Here is a 15,374-nt window from a genome sequence, read left to right on the forward strand (position 1 = left end):
CATGATGAATGTTCGAAATCATGTTAAACATAAAAATTATGTAATAATGCATTCCAACTAGAAAAATTAATTATACAACCAAATTTTGACAAAAGAACCATTTTTACAGAGAATTTAGCTGCAGTCCATATGAAAAGATGTACAGTACATTTCAATCAACCTATATATGTAGGAATGTGTGTTTTAGATTTGTCTAAGTTGTTAATGTACGATTTTTATTATAATACAATAAAGAAAAAATACATAAATAGAGTTAGATTGATGTATACAGATACAGACTCACTAATATTAGAAATAAAAACTGACGATTTCTACGAGGATATGAAAACTATGTTAGACCATTTTGACACGTCAGATTATCCACAAGAGAATGTTTATGGTTTAAATTTAGTTAACAAAAAAGTCTTAGGTAAATTTAAAGATGAGTTAAATGGAAAAGTTATGAGTGAATTTATAGGTTTAAGATCCAAATTATATTCACATAGAATCTTCAATAGTGAAAAAGAAATTAAAAAAGCCAAAGGTGTTAAAAAAAATGTTGTGGAAAACAACATATGTTTTGAGGATTTTGAAAATTGTTTACTAACAAAAGAATCAAAATATGTTCAACAAAATTTATTTAGAACTAAGAAACATGATGTTTTTACTGTAAAACAAAACAAAAAAGCTTTAAGTGTTTATGATGATAAAAGATTCATTTTAGAAAATGGTATTGACACATTAGCTTGGGGACATTATAAAATAAAAATAGACAGAAATAATTTTGTAAACCATCTCAATACTCTAATTAGAAAACAAAATAATATAGATTAAGACAAGAGAATATAAACCTGATTGAAATGCTGTATTTTTCGTTTGGAGTAGAGAGGGCGCAGCGCCCTCCCTAGTATCAGTTTGAATTCGACTTGATTTCATGTACTAGGAATGTGTCTTTATAACATAAGTTTTAAGAAAAATATTTTGGGGGATTTTGAGAAAAATATTTCAATTATTAATGACATAAGTTTTGAGAAAAATATTTCAATTATTATTGTAATTAGATTTTGAGAAAAATATTTCAATTATTAATGACATAAGTTTTGAGAAAAATATTTCAATTATTATTGTAATTAGATTTTGAGAAAAATATTTCAATTATTATTGTAATTAGATTTTGAGAAAAATATTTCAATTATTATTGTAATTAGATTTTGAGAAAAATATTTCAATTATTATTGTAATTAGATTTTGAGAAAAATATTTTGGGGGGATTTTTGTAAAAAATATTTTAATTATTAATGGATTTCGATTTTCTGAACTTTTTGTATATTAGATGTTTTCTGAACTTTTATTGGTATTGTAATTAGATTTTGAGAAAAATATTTTAATTATTATTACATTTCGATTTTCTGAACTTTTTGTATATTGAGTGTTTTTTCTGAACTTTTATTGGTATTGTAATTAGATTTTGAGAAAAATATTTTAATTATTATTACATTTCGATTTTCTGAACTTTTTGTATATTGAGTGTTTTTTCTGAACTTTTATTGGTATAATAGACTAAAGTGCCAGAACATACATATTATATCTACTTGTATATTATATTTGTTTATTCAATATACGACATGAGTCATATTATACCATAATTATAAACATTGCGGGAAAAAATACAACCATTGTAATTTGTAGCCTATAAGTACAATAGATCGACTGGTATTACAATTTAGTTTTAATAATAGAAACACATTTTCGCACATCTATAAATACTATAATATTAAAAGAATGACTATACATAAAACCTAGTGGTTGTTCGGTAAGCCTCATTTTGCCGAGCGTATACATATTATACATTTATTTTATACACGTACGTCCAGATGCGATACGCTACGACCATTTGACAAGGTGGGCCGCATAAATCTGGAAAGTAAAAGTCGGAATATATTTAACAGGAACAATAATATATAGTTAAGTATTACCAAGGAAATTATTACACAGAAAACTGATATTCCGGAAATATATTTGTGGGAAAATATTATACAGGAAATTAAATTAAAGAAAATATTTAACGGGAAAGATATTGATAGGAAACTGAAATTTGGGAAATATGTTTTTTACGGGCTTGTTCAAACATAAGGAGTAACATATAGGCAACTCTTAAGCCATGAGATAATATTCGTTTTACCCGCCGTGCCGCTTGTCATACCTACTTGTGTATAATTTGTAAAAAAAAATTTGGGACAGTACCTACTGGTGTGGTCTATTACATTGATCTATACTGCACGTATCTAACATCTCACTATGTATTGTCACTATGTACATATAGTTACAATGACATTTGAAAAATATTAAAAATCCTTACAGGTAGTCACAGTTTTTTATTTATAAGTATTTAATGTTCAACTCTTCACAAAATATTGATAATTCGCGAAAATTAACAAATTGTTTTGAGTTGAGAATTCATAAAAATGTTTCTTTTTAAATCTAAGATTTTAAATTCTAATACGAGATTTATCATAAGTTTGTCTACCTTTATCAACAAAAAAAATATCTACATGCAAATCAAATTAAATTCTTATGAGCATTTGAACTTATTATTTTTATAAAATTGGAATTCACTCGATTTCTCAAGTAGGGATTTTTGTATTTAGTTGTCAATTCAATAACTTTCAAATTTAACACCATTCATAACAGTGGCCCAGTTGTAACCTACTGTACAGCAGAGCGACAACCGCTTTTCCACTTTTTTTTGTGCATTTTCATTTGTTTTAGTAAAATTATGTAGTTTTTGTCTTTCTATATTTAGAAAATCACTAATTGCATCATGTTTGTCAATAGTTTTTTTTATTTTCACGCTGGTAATTGCCCATAATATGAGGAACCATACCCATTGTTTCGTGTAATTTTTCCGATGTATTTATGTCTTTATTTACAACAGTTAAGTATTTGAGTAATACTCAATTACCTTTCAGAAGTATTTGAAATAATCTTCAAATACAAAAAAAAATCTTTTTATAGTTCTGAAATAATTTTTAATAATTAAAAATTTGTTTATGCATTTTAAAAACGTGATTCGTTTAATAGCCAAAATTCTGATCAGTCGTTAGTTGCACCACAATAATGTACTTTTCTCCACAGAGTTAAATATTAATTTAAAGCTATATGTATTTGGACATCTCATAGGTACCGTCATGTCGTTGACGATAAATGATAATGATAATAATGTTGTTCGAACTTGCCGCCGTTTACAACACAGGATTTGGTAACCGGTCCGCGAGACGGCGCATCGCGCGGCCAGCAGACGCGGTGCTCCTCCGGACGAGTCGCCGCCGGCGACGTTTAACCAGTCTTTTCCGTACGCTCTCCGAGACCAGACCGTGTGCGTGCGTCGCGTCCGGCTGTTGTTCTGGTGCCGTTTAGCGACAACCTCGTGTGCCTTATTCGCGCACGTTCCTTAGTTTATATTGTTTCCGGCATCGTTGCGACTGTCGTCGACCCGCCGTCCGACCGAAAGGCGTTGCCGCGTGTTGGCCGCCGATCACTCGAGCCCGTTATTACCCGGCGTCGGATCGTCGTGGTCGTCTGATTCCGACGGGCCGCAGTTCGTAAATTGACAAACACGTTACCGTTGGCCATTGATCCGATTATCGTGTGCGACGCCGCTCTCAGCGCCGTGATTGCATAATATTCGCGTTGGGCACGTAATCCGGCCACTAGCCGTCGTCAACAGTCGCCGCTCACCTACCTGACGTCTCGTTCCCGCTGCCGCAGCTGTTGCAGTCGCTGCCGCCGGTAAACCACCCCAACGGCGGCGCACGTGCCGACCGGTAACCTTTTATATAATATTATTATAATATTATCACAGAATAAGACGATCGGAACGAACACTGATAATAAAATATACGGGGAATATGGGATAAAAACGAAATCAACGCCACCGTGTTTTTGGTGGACTAATCAGTGTTATTCAATTTCTAATGTTATCGAATATTATGTTGTCTTATTCCGTGTTATCAATGAAAGTGATTTGATTGCAGCGATGAATAATTAATAAATCTGGAAAGTAAAAGTAGGAATATATTTAACGGGGACGATGATGTACAGTTGAGTAGGTATTACCGGGGAAATTATTACGCAGAAAACTGATATTCCGGAAATATATTTTTGGGAAAATATTATACAGGTAATTAAATTAAAGAAAATATTTAACGGGAAAGATATTGATAGGAAATTGAAATTTGGGAAATATGTTTTTTACGGGCTTGTTCAAACATGAGGAGTAACATATAGGCGACTCTTAAGCCACGAGATAATATTCGTTTTACCCGCCGTGCCGCTCGTCATACCTACTATTGTGTATAATTTGTAAAAATAAATTGGGACAGTACCTACTGGCGTGGTCTATTACACTGATCTATACTGCACGTATCTAAAATGTCACTATGTATTGTCACTATTTACATATTGTTACAATGACATTTGAAAAATATAAAAAATCCTTGGTCACAGTTATTTTATTTATAAGCGTTTAAAGTTCAATTGTACATATTGTTTTTAAATAAAAAATGTATTAATGCTTCATTACAATAGTTTGTGTTTTGTAGATATTTTTTCAATTGATTATTACCTACTAGTTTTATTTTCTGATTTATTAATACCTACCTTTATTTTATCATACCATGCCTACATTAATAAAATTATTCATTTTATCCTGGTCTGGATAAATTATTTTAGATTTACTTTAAAAAACATATTCCAACTAATTAGGTATTAGGTACAACATATTTTGCTATATACTAAAAAAATATACGGCTGTTTTTATATTTAAGAATGAATTGTTTTTTTAATTTTTCATTTCATTTGGTTTTGACAATTATGTATTAGCCATTAGGTACAATATATTATAATAATTGCAATATGTTGTACTATATTTTCTGATGAACCTACCTATAATGAAAATTATAAACTATAATATACTATACAACATGATATAATTAATTGTATCATGCAGATCGACTTGAAATTAGCAAATTTGAAGCATAACTGTATTACTATTTACTTGTTTGTAACGCTTCTACATTGGCGGCAGTGGGGCGAACGCACAGCAGCGACCATAGAGGATTATTATTGAAATGGCGACATTAAGCGAATCACAATGGTTGAGCTATAGCCAGTCCTTACTATTATATGTTCGTGTATATAATATAGGTATTGGTAAAACAATATAGCGATACGTGCTCTGGTGGCAAAATCTTCAACTTGTATATTCGGAATGCATAGATATAATTTTATTTTGGTTATTTTACTTTTGATAATAAATTAATTTTTCGTATCGAAACTTTATACGCTTTTATAGCTAACTGTATACGTTGGTAAGTACAATATCTACTATTATTTTTAAAAACATTTAAATACACTTCACTTCAGACAAAATGTATACGAAAAGTCGGGAAATCTTTTAGATGCACAATTGTACCGTAAAATAGTGGTACCTTAGTAGTTAATAAGTATTCATAATGTAACTACTAAATATCGGACCTGTCGTATTATCCTCTTCGTCTTCGTCTGTAGATATTGATATTCGGTACGTTAAACTTTTCTCTTGATCAAACTCTTATGCTGGATTTACAGTATTCTGCTTGATTAAATTGGATGGAATTTGATGTACGTGCAATATTATCGTGTAATAAGTGCATTTTTCTACATTATGTCATTGTTGTCTTTGTTTAATTCACCAATTCGGTGTTCTCACTCCTTGCCTGAGTCATCGCGTCTCATTTTTCTTAGTTAATTAATATTTAAATTTGAAATGTCTCATGTAATGTGATATTAGATATTTTGAATTTTAACTTAAGGAAGTAGGTACTTGTACATTATTTGACTATAGAACTAGTATAGAACTCATTCTTAATATTTTATCTGTTTAATATTTGATCAGGTAGGTAGTACCGAGGTAGTACGTAGTACATAGTTACATACGAGGTTACATAGTTATATATTAAGAAAATTACCTCGACATTCAACATACTTGTGATTGTTATGCATGTAGTCATTTATAAGGGTGTTAATATTAATCATTTGTTTACAGTGAAGTCAATTCTAAATAATAAATTGTATTAATTACAGTATTATATTATTAATTCTAATCTATTAGTTCTTAATTTTGGTCTATGGTACCTATCATGGTTTTCTTGATTTTTATAGGATTTGGAATAATTTCAATAATTTGGTATATTTTTTTGATATATTTAAACAATCCACGAGACTATTTTATAATGATTCATTAAAACTATTAGAAATAAGATTTAAATTTAAGACACAATTATTTGGTTTGATCAATTATTGAGTTGTAATATGTACCATCTATAAAAATAAAATGTATTTTGTACTTAATCATAAGTAGTTATTCAATTATTTTTCTTTTATAGTTTAATAGAATATGTTAGAAGAATATACTATCAATGTGTTACAGTTATAAACTTAAAGATACTCTTAAATATTAGTAGTTTAAATCCCAATTAACACGAAACAAACAAAGGAATTTTAATCACACTTAATGTTATCAATAAAACGGTTTTAAATTAAATTTAAATAATTATTTTCAGGACTTACAAACATGAATAACCTACAAGCTGTTGAGTTTTTCAAAGTCATTAAAACTTATCATAAACATATTAATGATGGTTTTGAACAACCTCAGTTTGTTATATCAACACTTAGAGCTTACCAGCGAAGAGCTGTGAAATGGATGGTTGATAGAGAAAAAAACAACAATTGTGAGTTGAAAATTAATACAATTTATTATGCTTCAATTATCTTAATAAAAAAAAATCACAGTTGTAACTAGGAAAGTATATCCTAGATTATGTGTAAATATGCATTTTTATATATTTGACTTAGAGTAAAAACAATTTGTAATATGACAAATTGTTTTACTCGACTACAGTGGTATGACACAAAAATGGGACCTTTTAATTTTTGTTATGTTTAAGATTAACTGGATACCTATACATTTTTTGATTTTCTGTTCAAACTGTTCTAACCTGTTTGATTTCTATTTTCTGTATTTTCTGTTTGACTTTTTTAGCAAACAATGTCATATGCTCCACTTTTCTGCTATGGTAATTGATTCTGCTTTTAGCTGTGTAAGAAGTACATGGTAATTGCTTATATTTTAGCCCTTGTGAGAAGTAAATTAACATAAGTTAGTGTGCATAATTTATAAAATTCCCCATAAAAATATTTGTCTTTGCTTTAGTAGATAGTGTCCATCTCTGATGATATTTTAATAATAAAAATATATATTTAGACAAATTATATAATAATTAAGGTGTTTTTTATTTGTTGAATTTTTGAATTTTTACATGATATACTTCTAAGCCTAGTTATATTTAAGTATAATGATTTTTAAAATATTTTTTTTAGTTGTAAAATGTGATGGGTCTCCGTTTAGTGGAGGAATTTTAGCTGATGAGATGGGTCTAGGAAAAACTATTGAAATGTTATGTTGCATCATGGAAAATACAGCACCTTCTGAAGTAGTTAATTAAAAAATTTTCTTATATTTTTTATTTTATCAACTTTTTTTTTTTTTTAGTTTTATAACCAAAAAGTTGTGATTAAGAAAAAAATCATTGATGAAGATACTCATATCGTTGCATGTTATTGCAAGACAACACCACTGCAAAGTATCTTAGTGTATTGTGCAATGTGTGGTAAAGGCCAGCATGCACAGTGTGTACATTTTGAACCAAAACCATTTCAAGAAGTTCCATACTTGTGTCCTAATTGTTGGGTTGTAAATAATAGGGTGCAGTGCAAGGCTACTTTGATTGTTGTACCACAGTCTGTTTTAGACCAGTGGCTTGTTGAGGTAACATTTAATATTTAGTCATATATTTTTGTTTGGCTTTAATAATAAAGATTTAAATTATAGATAGAAAAACATATTGCAAAACCTGACTTAAAAGTTTATGTTTACAATGGTGTACATCTCGATGGTTATATTCAACCATTTTTTTTCGGTGATTACGATATCGTTATAACATCGTATACTACCCTCACAAGAGATTCAAACTATGTCACAGATGTTGTAAGTATAATGGTTTAATGATATAACCATTGAATATAAATACTATATACTGCTTACTAGCCGGTTTTACGATGGCACAAAATCTTAACTCCCGGTAGATGAAGAGGCTACGTGATTACTAGCGGTTTCAACATTACAGGACATTACTAATTCGGGCGACTGTGTTATTGGATATGGGCTTGTAGTTATTAGTCATGTTGTAATCGCTAGCAATCACGTTGCCCGCTAGTAAGTACTTATAATCAATGGTATAGCTAAATAAATAGAAAATTAGAAATTAATTTTGTATATTTAAAAAGAAAGTTATATAATCATGAAATATTCAAGAATTGTCCCAAATGATACACAACTAAAACTATACATTTTATTATAGTGCAAAAAAAATACATTTATGTACATAGCCAACATAAGTTATTAATATTTTTGTATATTTTCCACTGTGACACCAGTTTTATAATACCTTCTTAAGTATTACATACGTTTTAATTGAAAGTACTTTATACATTATCCATGACTTGATCCTTGTATTTTTTAATGGGTCCTCCCTAAATGTAGTTGGTATAGTCCAAAAGGATAAAAAAAATAAAAAAAACCATATAGGATAAAATAGGAGCTATGTTACTTTTCAAAGTAACATATTTATATTAGAGTTTCAAAATAAAAAGGAGACAAGATTATGTTATTTTTAACCATTAATCTTTTTTCATATTATTTTTTTATCATAATGTAATAACCCAGATATTTTTACCACTTAAACTTCCCCCTTTGTTTTGGGTATTAACTAATTCAGTTGCGATGATTTATACATATGTAATAGTTTTGTGAAGAATAATAGTAATATACTTTTTTGTTAAAGAATGTGGATGATCAAAATTGTACCCGTTTGCGACATTCTAAAAGATACAAATATCCTCAGTCACCATTGTCTTGCATTAAATGGTGGCGAATATGTTTGGATGAAGGTCAAGCAATTGAGAGTGCGAGTAGAAAAGTATATCATATGATATTTAATCTACAATCTGTGCATAAGTGGGCTATGACTGGTACACCAATACAAAAATCACTAAATGGTATGTTAATTATTATAACATTATAAATTAATATATTATGTTTAATATTTGTTTATCTAATTAATAACTTATGCATATTATTTGGTCTTTGAATATTAATATACAGAACATTAATGAATAGAACATCCGGTTGATGGATAGTTCCAACTGATCTTAATCCGATACTTAATAGTTACATATTGCATATAGTTCTGTTTAATGTGATCAAAGTGGTGCATGTAATTTTCTGTTTTCATGAATGAGGCAAACTGTTTTCTCCATTTACATATATTTGCTCACAATTTTTAAAATGTTGTTTAATATAAGCCGGGGAGTTTTCAAAACAAATGTGGCTTCTTATTGATATATGCTAAATTATCAAAGTAGTAAACCTATTTTTTCTTTTGTAGATAAATCTTTACATTTACTTGATGTAATGTAAGAAAAAACAGGAACTAAGATAACCATACTAAATGATGGGATGCATATCATTACACTGATAAGTTTAAAAATAATGTTTTATTATATAACTAGTATCTATACCAGCTCTTGGTCTCCAACATAATCAGTATGAATAGCTATAAAAAATGTTTATAAAAGCGATTCAATTATTCGGTACACAGTGATTCTAATAAAAGGTCAATTTAATATTTGTAACATATGATTTAGTTTGGGTTTATCTTTTTGATTCTATGAGCCATTGATCTCATTAAACGGAACTCACTGTATACGCAACCCTGAACAACGTGTACAGTTAATACGTTGACTGTCATGTCACCGCTGGCGGCCAATATGTGTTATTCACATGCCAAGCATATTTTTCCACGTTATTCCAAATTTTTTATATGAAATTGTTTTGAAAAAAACATTTAAAAAAATAAAAATATTATGTTTACTAGTTTTTACACCAAAAGAATTGTAATGATTCCCATTATGCCATTGCACTCTTTTTAGTACATTTTGTTGATCCATGGAAAAGTTAATTATATAAAATCATATTAATTTACGGTCACCGGCGGTTATGTGGCATTGTAGTTATTTTATTTTATTTTTATTTTTCAACTATAAGCGCCGGAGATCGCAGAGGTATAAAATTTGAAAATTACAGATGACTGCCGGTGGTCAATGTGTTGAAAAACACAGTTATGACACATACTAAAATGTTGAAAACATTATTTCTTTGTTTTTTTGTTGGTGCGTATTATGATATATTAAAAATACAAATTATTTATTTTTAGATCTTTATGGTATTTTAAAGTTCCTAGAAGTAAGTCCTTACTGCCATCGTAAACAGTTTCTGAAGCTAATGAAGGGTAAAAAAACTATTATGTATAATTTTTTTTCAAAATTGATATGGCGTAGTTCAATAAAAGATGTCAATTCAGAATTAAACATACCAAAGCTAACTCATGAACACCATTGGCTAACATTTTCCCAGATTGAAAAATATTTTTACCTAAGCCAGCATAATGATTGTGCTACAAATTTTTCTAATTGTGTAACCAGGTAATAATTTATAGTTATGTAATATCATGTTGAAGTATTTAATTTAACATACCAATATTAATTATAATACTTTTGAATTAAATTTATAACAATTAAAAACCTTATTTTTCTGGTAACTTATTAAATCATAGCATCTCAATGTCGATCGCAACAACCCAAAAGAACTCTAGGTCGATCACAAGTCTGTGAAGTTGGCTACCCAGTATCTAGATCATACAAACAGTGGCTGATTTAACAGTCATTTAGTTGGAAAATTTACCTCTTCCTTATATATTGTTTTGGGGATCTCCTAAATTAGCGTGAAAAGATTTTGTTAACAGAGTTAAAAAAAAAAAACCTAGTTATGTTATGACGTCATGACTCATGGAGAAACGAAGCCTTTTATTTTGTCAATTTTAAATCTGCCTCTGTCTCAAACCAAGATATATTGTACATAAGTAGCATGTTTTCATATTTCTTCCATTAAATATCATATCCAGACAACTTTGATTATGTACATTAATTCAGGAGTACAGGACGTATGTACATTAAATATAAAATGTAAATTTTTGTACTGCGTAATGTGCATGCGTTTAATCACGGGCAGTACATATTATATTTCTGTCCATTGTCCATAGATGTATAGTGATAGCAGGAAGAGAATAAAGGCGGGACTCTATTTGTTCATGATCTTCTTCATGAACCATCAAAATAATTTTTTTTATTTCTACATAACATTTAATATTTTTTAATAAAAACCGGAAACTTATTTAAACAGAATCTACCTGCTAATATTTTATATTTTAATAACCTACCATTTTTTATGTACTATAATTATTTTTATATAGAAAAATGATTTATTATATGTAGTTGTTATTACGTTGAATATTGCTGTAATGATATGTTGTTTCTTATTTTTAAACACAAATGACTCAATTGAACAATGAATGGATGTATATTGATTAAAAATGCATTTACACATTATCAAAATGCCCCGTAGATTTATTCCCACACATAAATATTTTACTTATAATTCTTGCTAATTTGTCTATATGAACAGCATTGGTTGAAAGAAATTTTTCTTCATTAAAAAATATCGTAACCTATTTAAGAAAATCTACCTGTGAGGCAATATTAAATGACTTAGCACTTATGAAATATACATAGAAATACATACAAATTGATACAGACACTATTTTAAATATTTTTGCATCAAAAAAAGAAAGGCGCTTAGATTTAAAATTGTGACAATATACATCTATATATTAAATGCATAATACATTAGAATTAATATTCATTAGATCAAATTATTCAATTATAAGCAATATGTTCAAAGTATACAAAAAATAAAATTGTCCTATTTAATCGAGAATAATCCAAATTGTGGACAATTCATATCTGGCAACCACTCAATTTGGACTCAGGAAAAAAAACATGTATATGCATAGAAATCCTAGCCCTAGTCATGATCCATATTGATTCTATTTTAATGTAAAATTAGTGGGATGTTCTTGATTTTATAAACATGGTTTATATTAGTTTAGGGCTATATGTGCAAAGTATTATATAATCTATATAATGTTTCCTTGTTGAAAATAAATAATTTTATATTTTTACAACATTATAATCAGTATTTAAATTTAAATAATAAATTATAGTTATTAAAAATATTTTTAATTCCATTAAATGAATGTTTTGTTAAGACTGTTTCCATCCTTGGATATATCAGTAAAGGATATTGACAGGAAAAGTATATGTGCAATCATAAGACCATTATATAAGCTTGGACAAGCTTGTGTACACCCTCAAGTAATTTTTTTTGTGTATAATTTGAGTAAATAAACATTTTTAACAACAATTATTTTTATTTTTTAGGATGAGAACGGAAAGTTTTTAAAAATAAGAGGAACAATGGCAATGGAAAAGTTAATGGATGTAATGATAGATGAATGTCGTGGTGTATGTAATAATGCTTTAGCTACACTTGTTTCCCAGCACAATGTGCTTGCTGAATTGTATCTTAATGTTAAAAAACCAGCCAATGCTGTTAAACATTATAGGACAGTGTTAGATCTCATTGAAAAATATAAAGATAAAAAACTTAAAATTGATATATGTCAGGTAGAATATATTTATGTATTTTATGTTTTTACTATCTAATTTATTATATTGTTTTTAGAAAATCCGTGTTATGTATAATTTGTCCACTGTACTTGATGAAAATACAACCATAAACCTTGCATTAAAAAATGATTCAAACTTAAAGAGGGATGTGGAACTACTTGAAAAAGATTATCTTGAAGCTAGTAAACAAAATGTTAGTGATAAGTATCCTATATGATCTATTGAACAAGTTTCATATTGTTTTAATTAAATTTTATATAATAATATCAAAATTAAAATGTGAGCAGATATTTTTGTATCTGATATTATACCGAACTGATCAGAGACACCCACAGCAATTCTCTAGCTATGCCAAAACTTTAAAATTTTTAACCTCCTATTAAATTATTCTGTTTTTTTCTCTCTGTCATCTTTATTTTGGATAGTAAAAATGATCCGACTTTTGAGATCAGCATCTTTTCTGATAGAAAAGCGAATCTAATTAGTACATTAGGAGGTTAAAATTAAAAATTTTCAAATTATTTTTCAGTTCAATATTTATAAAAGTTTTTCCTTTCGTAGCTAACATTATACATTTTTCAGTCAATATCCATCCGATTAATAGCATCTGCTCCGTGGACCTTGGTATGTCTCACGACTCACTCCCCAAAGACTTATATATTGAAACAATATTTGAAGTAATAACCACACCGAAATGTACCATAAAATCAATCCACTTGTCTCAACTCTAGATAAAAAGATAATCTCAGACAACCCGCTTCATCGTTGGTGCCGAGATCTTCTCAATGATTAAAAAGAAGAATTAATTAATTAAAATCCAATATTTGTCTTCATCTTCATGTCGATAATTCATGCCTGTTTTTTAAAAAAAAACTTAAAAACTGTTTTGCTTGAATAGGGTCTGAGGGGGTAAATATATTGAGCTGATATCCTCTTAACATTTTTCAGCAATTTTTACACACGTTAGAGACTTAGAGGTAGTATATATTTAAGGCTTAAACAAATATGACAATAAAACACTACAATACAACATTTTATACTTGACTGAAATGACCATTGTGTAATGAATAACATTAAATAATAATTATTTATCAATATATTTTTAGTCTGTGTTAAGATAATTATGAATATAATAATTTAAAGTAAATATTTTTACCTGATATATTCATTTTTAATTTTAGATTGAATCAACTCATAGAACTGTTGAGTTTTATTCGGATAAGGTAGCTAAAATTCTCGGGAATAAAACCCTACATTATTCTGAATGGTGGTCAGACATGTTGGACTGGATTTTTTCACCAAATGAATTTTTAGCTGAAGTACAAACAGAGTTGGAAGATTATCGTTTGCCTGGTGTTCCAAATATTGCAAACCGGTATTTTTATATTTTGTGCATCAGTTATAATGGCTTTATATTATGTTTTTGAATTAATTTAGATTGAAGTCAGTAAACGATATTCATAAAATTCTTGGTGTTTGGCTTGCTGACCTAGATACAGCAAGAATAAATACAATATCAAAACTAAAAGCTTTAAAAGAAGCATCCATGAATGACTTGGTTCAAAGTGCATTAATGTGTCATCTACGTTTAAGATCAAAAAAGGGGAATTCAATAAATGGGTATACATGATTTTAGTAATTGGGCTTTTCTTTAATTTAATTATTAAGATTTTTTTATACTTAGGCAGTGTTTTTTATGTAATGCTGAAATGGAACTACAAGTATATGGATCATTGTTGTTTAGTGTTTCTAATAAACGAAAGAATACTGTAAATAATAAAACTGAAGAAAATGATCAAGAAACCATGTATGAAAGTATTAGTAAAGGCCAATGGATGATGTCTCAAAAAGAATTTTTACTTATGAGTAAGTTGTGGTATTATATCACTTTTATTTTTAGAATTCTTAACAGTTATATATATTTAACAGAACTATTTCAATATGGACAAGCCAAAATTAAAGATAAAAGCTGTTTGGAAGATGCAGATGAACATATGAAGGTATTGGAGTTGGTACGTAAAGAATTCCGTTACTTACGGTTTCTATGGACTCATCTCAGAGATAGTGTTTATGAGCATGATAAGATAGTTATGGCAAAGTCACAGTTGAGACATGCAGATAATATTACACCAGCGGCTAACGAAGATGGTCCACCTAAAAAAAAAACAAAAAGAGACAATAAACGCGTTGGTATTTTTAAACCTCTTGTTAGTTAGTTGTATATATTTCTATCTTAAGACTTAATATAGTAAATGTGCCTGATATTTTTTAATTTCAACATTTTTAGAAGGATCCTTTTATGGGTCTTAGTATACTGATTTTAAATGAAGAAATACCAGAAGCTACAGCTTACTTAGAAAAAAAAGTCGGAACACTAATTTATCTAGAAAATTTAAAAAAAGAAAAAGAAAACTCTACTGAAGTTGATACATGTCCAATTTGTTGTCTCAATGGTGATACCGGGGTAAGTTAAATACAAAAATGATATGAACGTATTATATTATTAATTTATTTTTGGTATAACAGTGGGCAGTTTTTCAATGTGGCCATAGTGTGTGTAATCAGTGTTTAGATACCATGTGTAATCATTCAGATGCCTTTGAGGTAGATTGTCCTATGTGTAGGAAAACTACCCCAATGGATTTTAT

This window comes from Acyrthosiphon pisum, chromosome A2, assembly GCF_005508785.2.
Source record: "Acyrthosiphon pisum isolate AL4f chromosome A2, pea_aphid_22Mar2018_4r6ur, whole genome shotgun sequence".
Taxonomy (NCBI): domain Eukaryota; kingdom Metazoa; phylum Arthropoda; class Insecta; order Hemiptera; family Aphididae; genus Acyrthosiphon; species Acyrthosiphon pisum.